The 16,247-nt window shown below is 40.9% G+C and overlaps 1 protein-coding gene across 3 annotated transcripts in view; it reads left to right on the top strand.

Annotated features, from left to right (window-relative positions):
- The window catches only part of RTF1 (RTF1 homolog, Paf1/RNA polymerase II complex component), a 78,630-nt gene that overhangs the window by 15,969 nt on the left and 46,414 nt on the right, over positions 1–16,247 (top strand). For 2 of the 3 annotated variants that reach the window (XM_036241288.1, XM_036241281.1), the window contains one exon: positions 5,100–5,206. The exons of the other annotated variant lie outside the window; for it this stretch is intronic. The gene's annotated coding sequence lies outside the window, so the exon portion shown is untranslated. The remainder of the gene's footprint in view (positions 1–5,099; positions 5,207–16,247) is intronic. 3 annotated transcript variants of the gene reach the window in all.

The following is a 16,247-nucleotide window of genomic DNA, read 5'->3' on the forward strand; positions in this document are numbered from 1 at the left end:
CACTTTGTGATGTTTCCACAATGACAAAGCCATCTAATGATGCCATTTCTCAGAACATATCCCCGTTGTTATATGAGTATAATTTCCTGGAGAGAGGCTGTATATCACCTTTCTATTTAATCTCTTACCCTGTAGTCCAGGAAAATATTTTTCTTTTTTCTTTTTTTTTTTTTTTTTTTTTATCCTCACCTGAGGACACTTTTCCATTTTTTGTTCAGGTAGAGTGGGAGGGAGAGAGAGGAACAGAGAGAGAGAGAGAAACATCGATGTGAAAGGAACACATCGAGTGGCTGCCATCCGCACGACTGACCAGAGCCGGGGACAAACTGCAACCGAGGTACATGCCCTTAGCGGGAACCGAACCCGGGTCTCTCAGGACCGCAGGCCGATGCTTTAACCGCTGAGCCAAACTGGCCAGGGCCAGGAAAATATTTTTAACAATGTGTCTCTTTTGTTTTACAGTTCCACTAAAGTAAAAAATGTTTTTTATTATAATGAAATTTAATTCACAGCTTGAACAGTATTTACTAGTGTCCTGCTTATGCAATTTAGTGATAGTTACATTCTAATTGACTGTAGTGATGTTCTCTTAATTTATTATTTTTTAAAAGACAAATGCAGAAGTCTTAATTTTTTAAAAATATGTTTGTATTGATTTTTTTTTTTTTTTTTTTTTTTTTTTTTTTTGGAGAAAGAGGAAAGGAGAGAGAAAAACATTGATTGGCTGCCTCCTGCATGCACCCCGACCGGATATTGAGCCTGCAACCTGAGCATGTACATGCCCTGACCAGGAATCGAACTGGCAAACTTTCCATGCATGGGACTCTGCTCAACCATCCGAGTCACACTGGTCAGGGTTGTCTTCTTTTAATTTTAAATAATTGAATATACCTTAACTTGCTTTCCACAGCAAGTGGTAGTGAATATGTGAGTTATATTTTTATTGTCCTGGCCAGTTTGGCTCAGCAGTTATAATGCCAGCCTGTGGATTGAAGGATTGCAGGTTTGATTCCGATCAAGGGCACATTACCTGGGTTGCAGGTTCAATTCCTGACCTTGGTCAGAGTCATGCAGCAGGCAACCAATCGATGTATCTCTTTCACATCTCTCTCTCTCTCTCTCTCTCCCCCCTCTTTCTCTCCCTCCTTCCCTCTCTTCTACTCTTTCTGAAAATCAATGGAAAAATATCCTTGGGTGAGGATTAACAAAAAAATTAAAAATTAAATATGTTTTTATTTATTTTTTTGAGATAGAGGAAGGGAAAGAGAGAGAGAAACATCGATGTAAGAGAGAAACACCAATTAGTTGTCTCTCATACACGCCCAACTGGGGATCGAGTCCACAACCTGAGCGTGTGCCCTGACCAGAAATCGAACCGGTGACCTTTCTGGTGCTCAGATCGACACTGAACCAACTGAGCCACACCAGCCAGGGCTGTTTTGTTTATTTTTAATGGAGGAACCTTAATGCCTCTCAAATTGATAATAATCCAATCTTAGAAAAGCAGCGGGCTCTGTGAAGTAACTTATTTGTTTTGTTTTTCTATTTTTGTTTTTTAAATGTATAGATAATACAGGAAACTCTTGAATAATTTTCTTTTCCCACTATTCCTACCTCAGCTACTTTTATTTTTCGTATTTCAGAAATCAGCTGTTGTGGGTTTCCTCCCCCAGCCTACCAATATTCTATTAAATTTGAATCTGTGGTATGTCTAGACTATACTATAACATGTTTATGGTCTTTGTAATTCCTTAAGATACGTGCAATACGTATTCTGTGAAGTATTTCATTCTTCTTATTTCTATCATTAAATCAGAATCCTAAGTATGCAGTTGCTGTAGAGATTCCCTTCATTCTTTTTAGCTGCCACTATCAGAAGGGCAGAGTATGTGTCACCACAACATTAGAGGAACCCAAAACTTGTGCTAGAGTACATCCAAAGTCCATAAAAACCTCTACGACTTAGGGTTTCTTGCAGCTACTAAACCATGTCTAGAAGTTCTCTCCTTTGAATGCTACCCAGATTCTTACGCACTTATTGGAGAAAAAACTAACAGGCAGTTTGCACTCTGCCCAGTGGGTAATGAGACTTTGAGTAGCTTTAACCCTACAAGGTTCTTAGTGTTGCCTTCAGGTCCCACTCCCCCAGGCCCACAAGATTCTTGCAGCTCTGCTCCAGTCTCCTTTCCCCCATCCCCACAGGGAATAGCAGCCATAATATCGTGGCCATCCTGGAAGGCACCTGTTCTTCAGTCTGCATTATCACTCTCACCCAGACTACTAGCTAAGCACCTGACCTGACCTCAGACTTAGGGTGAATATTTTATTACCTTGGGCAATTAAGCAAACTGTCCAGGAAGATTAAGGAAAAAAAATTTTTTTAAATCCTGCCAACCACCGGAGAACTCAGTGGTATTACTGTGAACTCCTATTTATGGCTACTGTAGGATTGGGTAGGGGACTTCTGAGAGATCCTAGAATATCAAGTTTGAGACAGAGACTCTTGCCTTTTTTTCTCTCTCACAATAATATTCATGTCTTTTTGTAGGTAAAAACTATAATGAGGTAATTTGTTATATCTTCTCATTTCTGCTATATTAAACTAGACTTTTAGAAATTTGGTTGTTAAAGCAAGTCTCAATCAGATGGAGCCTACTTGTACCAGATGCTACTCTGCAGTTTTTCCAAATACACCTCCCAACCCTTATCCCCTCCTACCTCTTTTATTGCTCATCGCCATTAGTGAACAATGAATACAGGTAGAAAAAAGTATGTTGGTCCCTTCAGATTTACTAGCACAGAAAACTGGTGAAGAACAAGTGAGAAGGTTAATGGATGGTTTGTTATAAGGAGAGACATGCAGTGATTTTAGAGAAAGAAGATATCTAGCTAAAAGTTATTAAAGTTTCCTATCTTAAAAACATTGGTGCATTGGATGGACATTAAGTATAAGGTTCAATTAGGGAGGGAATAGTAAATGGTTTATTATATTATCTTTGTGGGGTGGGGGGGCTAAGTTTAAATGAAAGCTAATATACTTATATATTATTTTTGGTGAATGCATTATTCTCAGTGGTAATTTGGGGCACATGTAAAAATAAGAAATAGGACTCTTTTTGTAAGGTTTACTTTGACCAAGCCTGGGATATTGGAAAGCACACCTCAGTGGTAGACTATAATGCTGTGCTGTGGAATTTTGGTGCTGTTACTTCTTGTCCCTGAAAGCATTTGATAGGAGAAGCACCACAAAGGATACAAATAAGAGTGTCAGGGAAGAAGAATAACAAGATTAGGAGGAAGAGAGCTAGCAATCGCTCGCTCACAAGACGGGATTTTTTTTAAAAAAAGATCAAAACAAAAAAGTCCATTTGTTAGGAGGAATGAAGTCCTAAATTAAGCTGTTCAGAATCCTTTTCAGAAACATGGTAGATCATATATAAACAGACAGCTATAGCTAGATAAGAAGAAAGCCTAGCCCTGGTCGGTTTGGCTCAGCGGTTAGAGTGTTGGTCCATGAACCAGTGAGTCGCGGGTTCGATTCCAGCCAAGGGCACGTACCTTGGTTGCAGTTCATCCCCAGCCCTAGTCAGGGTTCTCTGGGAGGCAACCAGTCTATGTGTCCCTTTCTCTTCCATGTTTCTATCTCTCCCCCTCTCTCCCTCCTACTCTATATGAAGATAAATAGAAAATATCCTCAGGTGAGGATTAAAAAAAGAAGAAGAAAGCCTAGCCTGGCTGGTGTGGCTCAGTGGTTGAGCGTCGACTCATGCACCAAGAGGTCGCTGGTTCGATTCCTGGTCAGGGCACATGCCCAGGTTGTGGGCCTGAGCCCCAGTGGGGGGTATGCAGGAGGTGGCCAATCGATGTTCTCTGTCATCGATGTTTCTGTCTCTCTCTTCCTCTCCCTTCCCCTCTCTCTCCTCTAAAACCAATAAAGAAAAAAAAGAAGAAGAAAGCCTAGAGTTTCACAAGTTACCAGTAAAAATCATGTTGGATACCAAGAAAACCCATTTTGTTGTTCAAAATTAAGTGTAACTACATTAGACTAGTGAGGAAACAGCTGAATTATGTTCTAATACCCTCTGCCTAACAAGAATTATCCTCACCCAAGGATATTTTTCTGTTTATCTTCAGATAGAGTGGGAGGGAGAGAGAGAAAAATATTGAAGTGAGAGGGACACATCAAGTGGTTGCCTCCCACACAACCCCAACCAGGGCCAGGACCAACCTCAACCAAGGCACATGCCCTTGACCGGAATAGAATTCGTTACTCATTGGTCCGTGGGCCGACACTACCGCTGAGCCAGACCAGCCAGAGCTGGTCTTCATGTATAGTCTTGTTTTCAACATTTTTTGAGAAATAAAAGCATTAGGCCCAGCCCTGTAGTTCAGCACATGTCATACCTTTTTCTTCTCAAAGACTCATCAGCTTTCCTGGTTGCATTTATGGCCCCACTTGACTCTCCAAAGACTCTGGTCTTTTCTTACTTTTCCTCCCACTCCATTTTTTTTCTCTTTCTTTCTGAAGTTTCTTATCTTTTTCTCCTATCTGATCCGATCTTCAGGTTCTCCCACATTAATCTAGTTACACTCCTAATTCCCACTCTGTTATCTTTTGTTGGCTCCAATACTTTTATTAATAAAACATTTTGAAAAAGATAACATTTACTTATAAATTCACTGAATAACAACTTTTCCAGGAAGTTGGCCTAGCTGTGCAAGAGTATTTTGTTACTGCTTTACCTTACAGATAATACATAGCTTGCACATGCTACTGATAAAGGCCTTCACGGCTAAGCTGGTATTTTCCTATGTATGTATTGATTTAATAAAGTTTCATACACACTATACCTCTTGAAGAAGATGTTCCAAACAGATGAATTATCCCAATACTGAAACTAAACTTTTAAAAATTTAAAATATAAAGCCCACTACATTTGAAAAGTCTTTTTGGATAGATATTATTATATATAATTGTTTTTCTTGTTGATTTAGTCATGATTATGAATGGCAGTTCTTGTACCATGAAAAATGACTTCCAGAATGTTGAGCTGTGTAGTACTGCTTTTTACACCTTTTCTTTCTCTCCATTACTGTAGGTAAGAAGTGGCCAGTGTTTTCATCTTTTGGTAATCTGCTCTACTTTCAACTTCCTGCATCTGATCTGCTCTGGGGTCAGGAAACCAGGGGACCCCATAGAGTTTAGGTTGGAATACTCTTCTTTAGTACTTGAACTTAGTGACAACTATTTGGACTGCTTACAAGCCTTATTTTTACATACTTCTTAGTTCTTGGTTATGTAGATTATCACACAGTAGCACCTCATTTATCTAGACACTATTAAAATTTCATCACAAGAATTTGAAAAAATAAAGTGATTTTCATAGACCACTTGCTGAGACTTGTTTACAACAAATTCTTACACTTCCTACTAAACAGTGGAATGGAGTACTGATTATATTTTACATATTTTTATATTTCATTTGTTTCACTTTTGTTTTTGTCTTCATAACCAGACTTTAAGTTTTTGTGATTGAGTGTAGGGATTCTCTATGTTTCCAGTTAAATATATGTGATTGCCTGGTTATAAAATACAGTAATGTCTTTTGTACTTTGATTAATTGCATAGAAAAGAAAGCTAAGCTATTCTTCATGTTCTCTAAGCTGACATTAAATTGAATTTACTCTTTAGCTCCACTGACCCTTTTCTACTTTCAGTGGGGGAGGGGGGCACCTAAAACAGGAACCATGCCCTTCTCACACACCTCTTTGCTGGCCACTGTTAAGATCTAGAATAATGACTATAGTACCATTTTGAAGATTGCTTTGACTAGTATAACACTCAGTTAGTTTAGAATCTTACAACTCTAAAACTCCAAGGGGTCATAGAGATCATCTGGACTCCTGCATTTCAGATCATAAAATAGTACCCTGCATTTATGTAGAACTTAATGGTTTCTGATGTGCTTTAAACATCTTTTATTCTGTCTTCTTTGAGGCTCACACTCCCCTGATAGGTGGTCAAGGCAGTATTGTTGTTTCTACTTTACAGATAAGGATAGAGTCTCAAGTTAAGGGCTTGGGCTGTATTCCAATTCTTTTAACCCCTAATCCCAGTATAGTTTATCACTAGCCCAGCTTTTTTTCTTGAATCCTACTTACCTCAGAGTATTTTTGTTTCACTTGTAAATTCATTTCAGAGTAACTGGGTTGCAGTGGTTTCTATTCTGACTCCTGAGACCTAGAATGTGATCTTCCTTGCCCATTAGAGATATCCTCTCTGAAGACTTGAAGTTTCTTTGTGTTTTTGTTTGTTTGTTTGTTTGTTTTGCCTCCATGTTGCTCAAAGTACTCATTCTCTCAATGTTACCTAAATCGAAAGCAATTACTTCCTACCCCATGTTCCTTCCTGTCTTTTGGCCGAGTACCAGGAAAGTCAGCTGCTTCCCAGATTAGAGACCTGCTTATAACCCCCCACACACAGACACACACAGACTCAGGCTGGCACAGGGTTGTGTAGTACTAACCTTCCTTGTATCATTCGATTATTGCTGCCCGTTAGAGTATCTGTTACATCAGTGAGAGTCAAACTACTAATCTCTTTTAATCTATGAAGAAAACATCTTCCTTCCAGTCTCTGTTTTAGGTTTTTTTCACTATATACAGGGTGGGGCAAAGTAGGTTTACAGTCATATGTGAGACAATTTATAATTGTAATATTATTAATTATTGTATTATTCTCCATATGAACAACTATAACCTACTTTTGCCCTGCCCTGTATATACATGCTTCCTTTGTTATGTGTGTTCCGAATACATGTAGACTGCTTGGGAAAGCAGGACATCGGTGTGTGTGAGAGTCCTGACAATGGACCCTTTTGCTTTCCCAGATGTTATTGAGCAGCTCTCACTGGGGGTGGCTCTGGCCTCTGTACTCAGATGCAGATAAGCATGCACTCATTTTCTCATTCTTGCCTTCTGTGTGGTGCACTTTAGTACACTTTTAAAGTCACAACAGCTTGCCTCTTAGAGCCATAGCTCCCAAAACAAATTAGGAAATGCCAGGTTTCCCTGGCTGGTTTGGCTCAGTGGGTAGAGCATCGGCCTGCGGTCCAGAGAGACCCAGGTTCGGTTCCCGCTAAGGGCATGTACCTCGGTTGCAGTTTGTCCCCGGCCCTGGTTGGGTTGTGTGGGTGGCAGCCACTCAATGTGTCCCTTTCACGTCGATGTTTCTCTCTCTCTCTCTTTCTTCCTCTCTCTCCTTCCCACTCTATCTGAACAAAAAATGGAAAAATGTCCTCGGGTGAGGATAAAAAAAAAAGAAATGCTAGGTCATTTCCTCTTCTCTGTGCTGGATAGGTAAGGCCTGAGAGCATCCTTTGAATCCTGTCCTTGACTTTTGAGAGTCCATTTACTGCCACACTCTGGCAATGAAAGAATAATTCATTTTCCCTCAGTCTCAGAGTCAACAGAATAAGGCTTTAGCAGAGATAGGTGAGCACTGCTGGGCAAATGGCTGGATTAAGGTATTTCTGTGTTGATTTTATCTGCCATAACCTTTTCTAGTTCTTTTATGGTTTATTAAATTCTGTGATTGAGAGAAGAGGTACTGGGCAAATATTTAAAGTATGTACTGAGAACAAAAAACAGTTGGGAACCTCTGGTTTACAGGAGTAAATGTAGTTTAACAAATGTGATCTATTCTGCAGGAAAAAAATATCTTTGGGAGATTATTGGAATCCATTTGAGTCTCTTTCTCTGTATTAAATAGGAATAAATAGGAATGAGACTAGCCCCCCAAATATTAAGTGATTATTTATCTTTGGGTGATGGAAATTTGGGTGATTTTCTTTTACCTTTAAAAATACTTTTCACTCTGCACAGGTAGCTCTGTGTATTAGAGCATTATCCTGATATGCTAAGGTTGCAGGTTTGATCCCCACTCAGGGCACATACAAGAATCAACCAGTGGCCCTGGCCAGTTTGGCTCAGCAGTTAGAGCGTCGGCCTGCGGACCAGAGAGTACCGCGTTCGATCCCGCTAAGGGCACGTGCCTCGGTTGCGGTTCCTCCCGGCCCCAGTTGGGGTCATGTGGGTGGCAACCACTTGATATGTCTCTCTCATACTGATATTTCTCTCTCTCTCTTCCTTCCTCTCTCCCTCTCGCTCTATCTGAAGGTAAGTGCAAAAATGTCCTCGGGTGAGGATAAAAAAACAAACTAGATTTTAAAGGTTTATCAAAAATAAGATATACTTTTAAAAAGTATATATGCAAGTAGCTTAATCCAGCTTCTCAGTACTGAAAGGTGTATTCATAAGAAACTTTATTTTTATTTTAAAATATTTTGCTTCATTGATTTTTTTTTTTTTTAGAGAGAGATGAAGGGAGAGGGAGAAACAGAAATATCAATGAGAGAGAATCATTGATGGGCCGCCTCCTGCACATCCCCCACTGGCCATCAAGCTGGAAACCTAGGAATGTGCCCTGACTGGGAATTAAACTCTTGGTACATGAATCAATGCTCAACCACTGAGCCACATTAGCCGGGCTATTTTTTAAAATGTATGTATGTATGTATGTATGTATTTATTTATTTTCATCCTCACCCGAGGACATTTTTTTGCATTTATCTTCAGATAGAGTGGGAGGGAGAGAGGGGGAAGAGAGAGAGAGAGAGAGAGAGAAACATTGATGTGAGAGAGACACATTGACTGGTTGCCACCCACATGACCCCAACCAGGGCCGGGGACAAACTGCAACTGAGGTACATGCCCTTAGTGGGAACTAAACCCAAGACTCTCTGGTCCACAGGCCGACACTCTAACCACTGAGCCAAACTGGCCATGGCAAGAAATTTTATTTTTTAAAATAAAGTTATATACATTATTACAATTCCCCTAAAATTCTGTTGCATATTGTGAGCTATTGGCATGACAGACCCTATTGAGTTAGTCTCATGGGAGGTAAGGCATCTTTTTTGTCTTATTACTTTTGAAAATTGTTGGAAGGGAAAACGAGGTTTTCTTTCCACACTAAAGTTTAGCCAGGAAAGCCCTTTTAAATGGAAACACTTTATTTTCTGATTTTACTCTTATCTTTTCTTTCTCTCCCCCAAGGGATAAACATCACAGACTACAAATGAATGCCAGTTGCTAAGCTGAGGCAGTGGCAAATTGCAGCAGATAGAGGGTGGGAGGGTAAGGAAGCTAGCTAGCTTTCTAGTACCTCCTGAATTGGATTCACCTGTGTCACTTCACATTTGGATCTTTATTTCTCTCATGAACACTTTTTCCCCCTGGAGAGTCCAGAATTTGGCTCTACTGTACATGAGAAACCCAAATCTATAGGCAAATATAGACTTGGTGTCTCTAACACACGTGACCCTCTTGGCCTCCATATTTCTATTGGGTAGAAATGCCAAGACACCCTGTTTGGAAGAAGAGAGTGATGGCCATTTTCATAACCAGCCAGTAAATACTTATTAATATGTGCATAATTGTGTTATTTGTTGTTACCAAACCCAGTGCAAAAGATGTTTTATATACATTTTTGCCTCTAGTACTGTATCTATTTTGTCAGCATAGGAAGTGATATATTTTAGCTCTGATAACAGAGAAATTAAACACCTTAGCCTGTTTTGGATTCTTTAAAACTCACCTAAAAGTATTTTCCTTGAATGATTAAAATTTGAAATGGTTAAGCGCCATACTTGAGTCTCCACCAACCTGGCTAACACAGTTTGCTCTACTTTGGTGATTCCCAGGGGCCTCCTCACACCCAATTTGTGGGCCCACCCAAGCCTCTTCCAGTGGCTTTGTCATTAAATGGCCTGTCTTGTCTCACACTGGAGAATTTCCTAAAATCTCTCAAAGGTCCTCAAACCCCAAACAAGCAGCATCTGGCCTCAGTGTGTCCTGTACCTCTTGCTAAGTGGCCCCAGGTCTGGCATTTACGGCAGCTGGCTTCGGTTCATAGCTTGGCCTCTCCCAGGCACCCCCAAGCCCAGTAAAGAAATAGCCATCTCCAGACTACTCTGCAACTCATGCTGGGTGGCCCTGGGCAGGGCACAGGCTGCAGCTGATCTTGGCCAATACCTTCTGGGAGGCCCCAGAGCCCACACAACCAGTAGACAGCTTCAGACCATGCAAGAGCACCTCTTAGCCACCTCCATAAATGACACACTCAAGGGGTGAACTTGTTGGGCACCAGAGCCCCGCTGAAGTGAGTCCTGCTCCATTCTCTATGGGGTTGGCCCCTGCACAACAGCTCCTTTGCTGTGATCACAGCCAGTTTTAACAGCTGATCAGCCAAAGGGTATATCACTGCCATTGATGTGCCAACAGTAGTCAAGGCTCAACTACATCAGCAGGGTGCACACAGCCAACATGGGGAATGGACCTGGAGTGCCCAGTTTAGGTGACTGGGGATGCTGTGCCACTGGGCCCTATAGGACACCTACCACATAAGGCCACTCTACCAAGGCTAGAGATGTAGTAGTTCTACCTAATGCATAGAAATAAAAACAGGGAGGCTGCCAAAATGAGGAGACAAAGAAACATGTCCCAAAGAAAGAACAGAGCAAAATCCAGAATTAAGAACTCATATGAAATGGAAACAAGCAATCTACCAGATGCAGAATTCAAAACACTGGTTTATAAGGATGTATAATGAACTTAGGGGAAGAGTAGATGAACTTAGTGAAAACTTCAACAAAGAGATATAAAAGAACATAAAAATGGAGAAAGAAAACATAAAATAGGCCTTTGCTGGTATAACTCAGTGGTTAGAGTGTTGGCCCATGCACCAAAGGACCACGGGTTTGATCCCCAGTCAAGGGCACGTACCTGGGTTGCATATTCAATCCCTGGCCCCTATCAAGGTGCGTGTGTGTGGGAGGCAACCAATTGATGTGTCTCTCTCACATTGATGTCTCTCTCTGTGTCTTCCCTACCTCCCTTCCACTCTAAAAATCAATGGAAAAAATGTCCTCAGGTGAGGATTAACAACAACAACAACACAAAAAAGAAAACATAACATAGGATCAGTCAGAAATGAAGACTACAGTAGCTGAAATGAAGAATACATTACAGGGAATCAACAGTAGATAAAGCAAAGAATCAAATCAGAGATTTGGAAGATAAGGAAACAGAAAACACCAAATCAGAACAGCAGAAAAGAGAATCCAAATAATAATAATAATAATAAAAGAAAAGAGAATCCAAAAAAATGAGAATAGTTTAAGGAGTCTTTGGAACAACTGGAAGTGTACTAACATTTGCATCATGGAATTGCTGGAAGGAGAAGAGAGAGAACAAGGAGTTGAAAATCTATTTGAAAAAATATTGCCCTGGCCGGTTTGGCTCAGCGGTTAGAGCGTCGGCCTGCGGTACAGAGAGACCCGGGTTTGGTTCCCGCTAAGGGCATGTACCTCAGTTGCAGTTTGTCCCCGGCCCTGGTTGGTCGTGCGGGTGGCAGCCACTCGATGTGTCCCTTCACATCGATGTTTCTCTCTCTCTCTCTCTTCCTCTCTCTCCCTCCCGCTCTATCTGAACAAAAAATGGAAAAGTGTCCTTGGGTGAGGATAAAAAAAACACGAAAGAATCTTAAAAGCAGCAAGAAATAATTATTTACCTTCAAGGGCACTCCATAATACTTTCACCTGATTTCTCAATAGAAACTTTGCAGGCCAGAAGGGACTGGCATGAAATACTCAACGTGATGAAAAGCAAGGACCTGCAACCAAGATTACTTTACCCAGCAGTGCTATCATTTAGAATTGATGAACATATAAACAGCTTCCCAGACAATAAAAAGCTAGAGGAGTTTATCACCATCAAACCAGCATTAGAAGAAATGTTAAAGGGTCATCTTGTTTTGGCTGGATGGCTCAGTTGGTTGGAGTAACGTCCCATACACCAAAAAGTTGAAGGTTTGATCCCCAGTCAGGGCACGTGCAGGAGGCAAGTCATCAAAAAGCATATCCCCCAGTTCTGGTCAGGATAACGCAGTTGGTTAAAGTGTCATCCCCTATGCCAAGGTTGCAGATTTGATCCCCAGCCAGGGAACATACAAGAATCAGCCAATGAATGCATAAATAAGTAGAATGACAAACTAATGTTTCTTTCTCTCTCTATCCCTTCCTTTCCCTTCCTCTTTCTCTCTCTCAAATCAATAAATAAAAATTTAGGCGGGGTGGGGGGGATCTTCAGGTGAAGATTAAAAAAGAGGGGGAGCTCTGGCCAATTTGGCTCAACGGTTAGCGGATCGGCCTATGGACTAACGTGTCTCAGGTTTGATTCCCAAAGCCACATATCTGGGTTGCAGGTTCAATCCCTGGCCCTGGTTGGGGTCATGCAGGAGGCAACCAATCGATGCTTCTTTCTCATACCAATGTTTCTCTCTCTCCCTCCCTCCCTCCTTTCCACTTTCTCAGAAAATCAATGGAAAATATCCTCAGGTGAGGATTAACCATAAAAGGGGGAGGGGATTATTAATAAAAAATAAATAAAATGGGGAGGGGTTCTTCTTGAAGAAGAAAAGATAAACAATATGAATAATGAAATGGCAATAAATACATATCTATCAATAATTCATTTAAATGCAAAAGGATTAAATGCTCCAATCAAAAGACATGGGGTTGCTGAATTAAATAACAAAACAAGACACATGTCTACAAGAAACTCACTTCAGATGGAAAGACACACAGACTGAAAGGAAAGGGATGGGAACAGATACTTAATGGAAACAAACAAACAAAAAAGCTGGGGTAGCAATACTTATACCTGTCAAAATAGACTTTAAAATAAAACCCATAACAAAAGATAATGAAGGACCCAGCAATTCCAATCTTGCTGTTTATCTGAAGAAACCCAAAACACCAAATCGAAAAGACATATGCACCTATATGTTTATTGCAGCATTATTTAGAATAGTCAAAATATGGAAGCAACCTAATTATCCATCAGCAAATATATGGATAAAAAGTGATACATAACCCGGCCCATGTGGCTCGGTGGTTGAGCATTGACCCTTGCACCAAGAGGTCGCTGGTTCAATTCCTGACAGGGCATATGCCCAGGTTGTGGGCCCAATCCCCAATGGGGGCCATGCAGGAGGTGGCCAGTTGATGTTCTCTCTTATCAGTGTTTCTGTCTCTCCCTATCCCTCTCTGAAATCAATAAAAAGAAAAAATATGTTTAAAAAAGTAATACATAACCTTGGCCGGTTTGGGTCAGCAGTAGAGCATTGGTTCATGGACCAATGAGTTGTGGGTTTGATTCCATTCAAGAGTATGTATCTTGGTTTTCAGCTTTTCCCCGGCCCTGGTTGGGGTTGTGCTGGAGGCAGCCAGTTGATGTGTCCCTCTCATGCTGATGTTTCTTTCACTCTCGCTCCCTCCCACTTTATCTGAAGAGAAATGGAAAAATATCCTCAGGAAAAAAAAAAGTGAGCTCTGGCCGGTTTGGCTCAGGGGTTAGAGCATCCACCTGCAGTTTAGAGAGACCCAGGTTCGGTTCCCGCTAAGGGCGCGTACCTCGGTTGCAGTTTGTCCCTGGCCCTGGTTGGTCATGCAGGTGGCAGCCACTTGATGTGTCCCTGTCTTGTCGATGTTTCTCTCTCTCTCTCTCTCTCTCTCTCTCTCTCTCTCTCTCTCTCCCTCCCTCCCTCCCTCCCTCCCTCTCTATCTGAACAAAAAATGGAAAACAATGTCCTTGAGTGAGGATAAAAACAAAAAGTGATACATACATTCAGTGAAATTTGACTCAGCCATTCAAAAAAAGAAGAATGAAAAGTTGCCATTTGCAACAGTATGGTTGGTCCTAGAGGTATTTTGCTGAGTGAAATAAGTCAGAGAAAGACAGATGCTGTATGATTTCACTTGTATGTGGAACCTATAAACAAAATAAATGAACAAGCAGACCAGAAACAGACTCAATACAGAGAACATTTTGATGGTTGCCAGATGATTGGGGTGTGTGTGTGTGTGTGTGTGTGAAAAACATGAAGGGATTAAGAAGTATAAATTAGTACTTACAGAATAGTCGGGATGAAAAGTATAGCACGGAATATAGCCAATAATATTGTAATAACTGTATGGTGTCAGATAGGTACTAGATTTATTGGGGTGATCACTTCATAAGTTATATAAATGTTTATCACTGGATTTTACACCTGAAACTAATATATTGTATGTCAAATATAATTGAAAAATAAAAATTAGCCCAGCCACTGTGGTTCAGTGGATTGTGCGTCCTCCCATGGGCTGAGAGGTCCCAGTTTGATTCCTGGTCAGGGCACATGCCCAGGTTGTGGGCTCGATCCCCAGAAGGGGTGGGGGGGCAGCCAATGGATGTTTCTCTCTCTCTTTTTTTTTTAATCCTCACTCGAGGACATTTTTCCATTTTTTGTACAGACAGAGTGGGAGGGAGAGAGAGAGGGAAACATCAACGTGAAAGGGACACATCGAGTGGCTGCCACCCGCACGACCAACCGGGGCCGGGACAAACTGCAACCGAAGTACGTGCCCTTAGCGGGAACCGAACCCGGGTCTCTCCGGACCGCAGGCCGACGCTCTAACCGCTGAGCCAAACTGGCTAGGGCTGATGTTTCTCTCTCATATCAATGTATCTGTCTCCCTTCCTCTCTCTCTAAAAAATCAATACAAATATCTTTTAAAAAAGAAAAAGAAAAATTGTTTCAAAAAATAAAAGCTATGAAAAAAAATTTTTTTTTTATCTTCACCCGAGGACATTTTTCCATTTTTTGTTCAGGTAGAGTGGGAGGGAGAGAGAGGAAGAGAGAGAGAGAGAGAGAAACATTGATGTGAAAGGAACACATTGAGTGGCTGCCACCCGCACAACCGACCAGGGCCGGGGACAAACTGCAACCGAGGTACGCGCCCTTAGCGGGAACCGAACCCGGGTCTCTCAGGACCGCAGGCCGACGCTCTAACCGCTGAACCAAACCGGCCAGGGCGATAAAAAATTTTTTTAATTGAAATGATTGAAGAAGTAGGCTTTAGAAGAGAGAAGAATTAGGATTTCTGTCTAAATAATAATCTAGGTATTGAAATGTTCAAGTTTAAGAAGTAGATTAACTCATAAAGGGAAGCCACAATTCATTTTATATCATCCTGTAACATGTTTGTTTTATTTTTACTTGCCCCTTTAAAGGCCTAGCTCTTGTTCAAAAATAACGTGGCAATTAAAATAACTAAGAGTAGCCCGGGCCGGTATGTATGGCTCAGTGATTGAGTGATGACCCATACACCCAGAGGTCGCTGGTTCGATTCCCTGTCAGGGCACATGCCGGGGTTGTGGGCTCGATCCCCAGTAGGGTGTGTGCAGGAGGCAGCCAATCAGTGTTTCTGTCTTATTGATGTTTTTATCTATCTATCCTTCTCCCTTCCTTTCTCTCTAAAAAATCAATTTTAAAAACCCCTGCATTAAAATCGGAAGATTAAAATAGCACTCTTTCACAGCATTTTATCGAAGTAAACAAGAATAACTCATATGGAACATTTCTAAAATGAAAACCTCATCAGAACTACCCCACCAACTTTCCCGAAGAATAAAAACACAAATAAGTTAACTTCTGATATTAGCCATTATCGTAGGAGGCCAATTTATCATCACATTATAGAAGGAACAAAGACTTTGTTCTCTTTTGTTTGTTTATTTTTCTTTATCTGGAGGGAAAAGGGGGAAAGAGAAGTTGTGTATGAAGGGAGAGGTAGAAAGAGGAAGAAGAGAGATGCTGGGAGAAAGGAAGGGAACATGAAGGGCTGGGAGGAGAGAGGTGGAGGGAGAGGCAAGAGGAAAAGGAGGTGGCAGAGGTGTGGAAGAGTAGGAGAGAGGAGGGGAAGGAGAAAAAGTCTTTTGTTCTTATGTTGAATATTAAATGTAGAAATTTCATGTTAATACAAGATTTATAATTCACTCTGTGATGCTGAAAGGATTGTTCTTTATAGTAAATAAAAGCCCTCCAAAAAAAGTGATTTTCACTTAAAATCATTCTCCTAAATAAATATCAAAAGAGGTAGAGTTTAATATAACGAGTCTTTGTGAATTTTTAAAGCGATTGCATGGTCATTCAGCCTTATAATTAAAATAACTAATGAAGGTGATATTTCTTTTTTTTAGTTGTGGAATGATTAATCATATTTTACCTTCCTGTTATTTTCATCATGCATATTGAAGGTTCCTTATATTTAGATGTATGGGATATCCTATTTATGATACAGTTT

The sequence above is a fragment of the Molossus molossus genome, unplaced genomic scaffold, assembly GCF_014108415.1.
Source record: "Molossus molossus isolate mMolMol1 unplaced genomic scaffold, mMolMol1.p scaffold_m16_p_1, whole genome shotgun sequence".
In the NCBI taxonomy this organism is placed as follows: domain Eukaryota; kingdom Metazoa; phylum Chordata; class Mammalia; order Chiroptera; family Molossidae; genus Molossus; species Molossus molossus.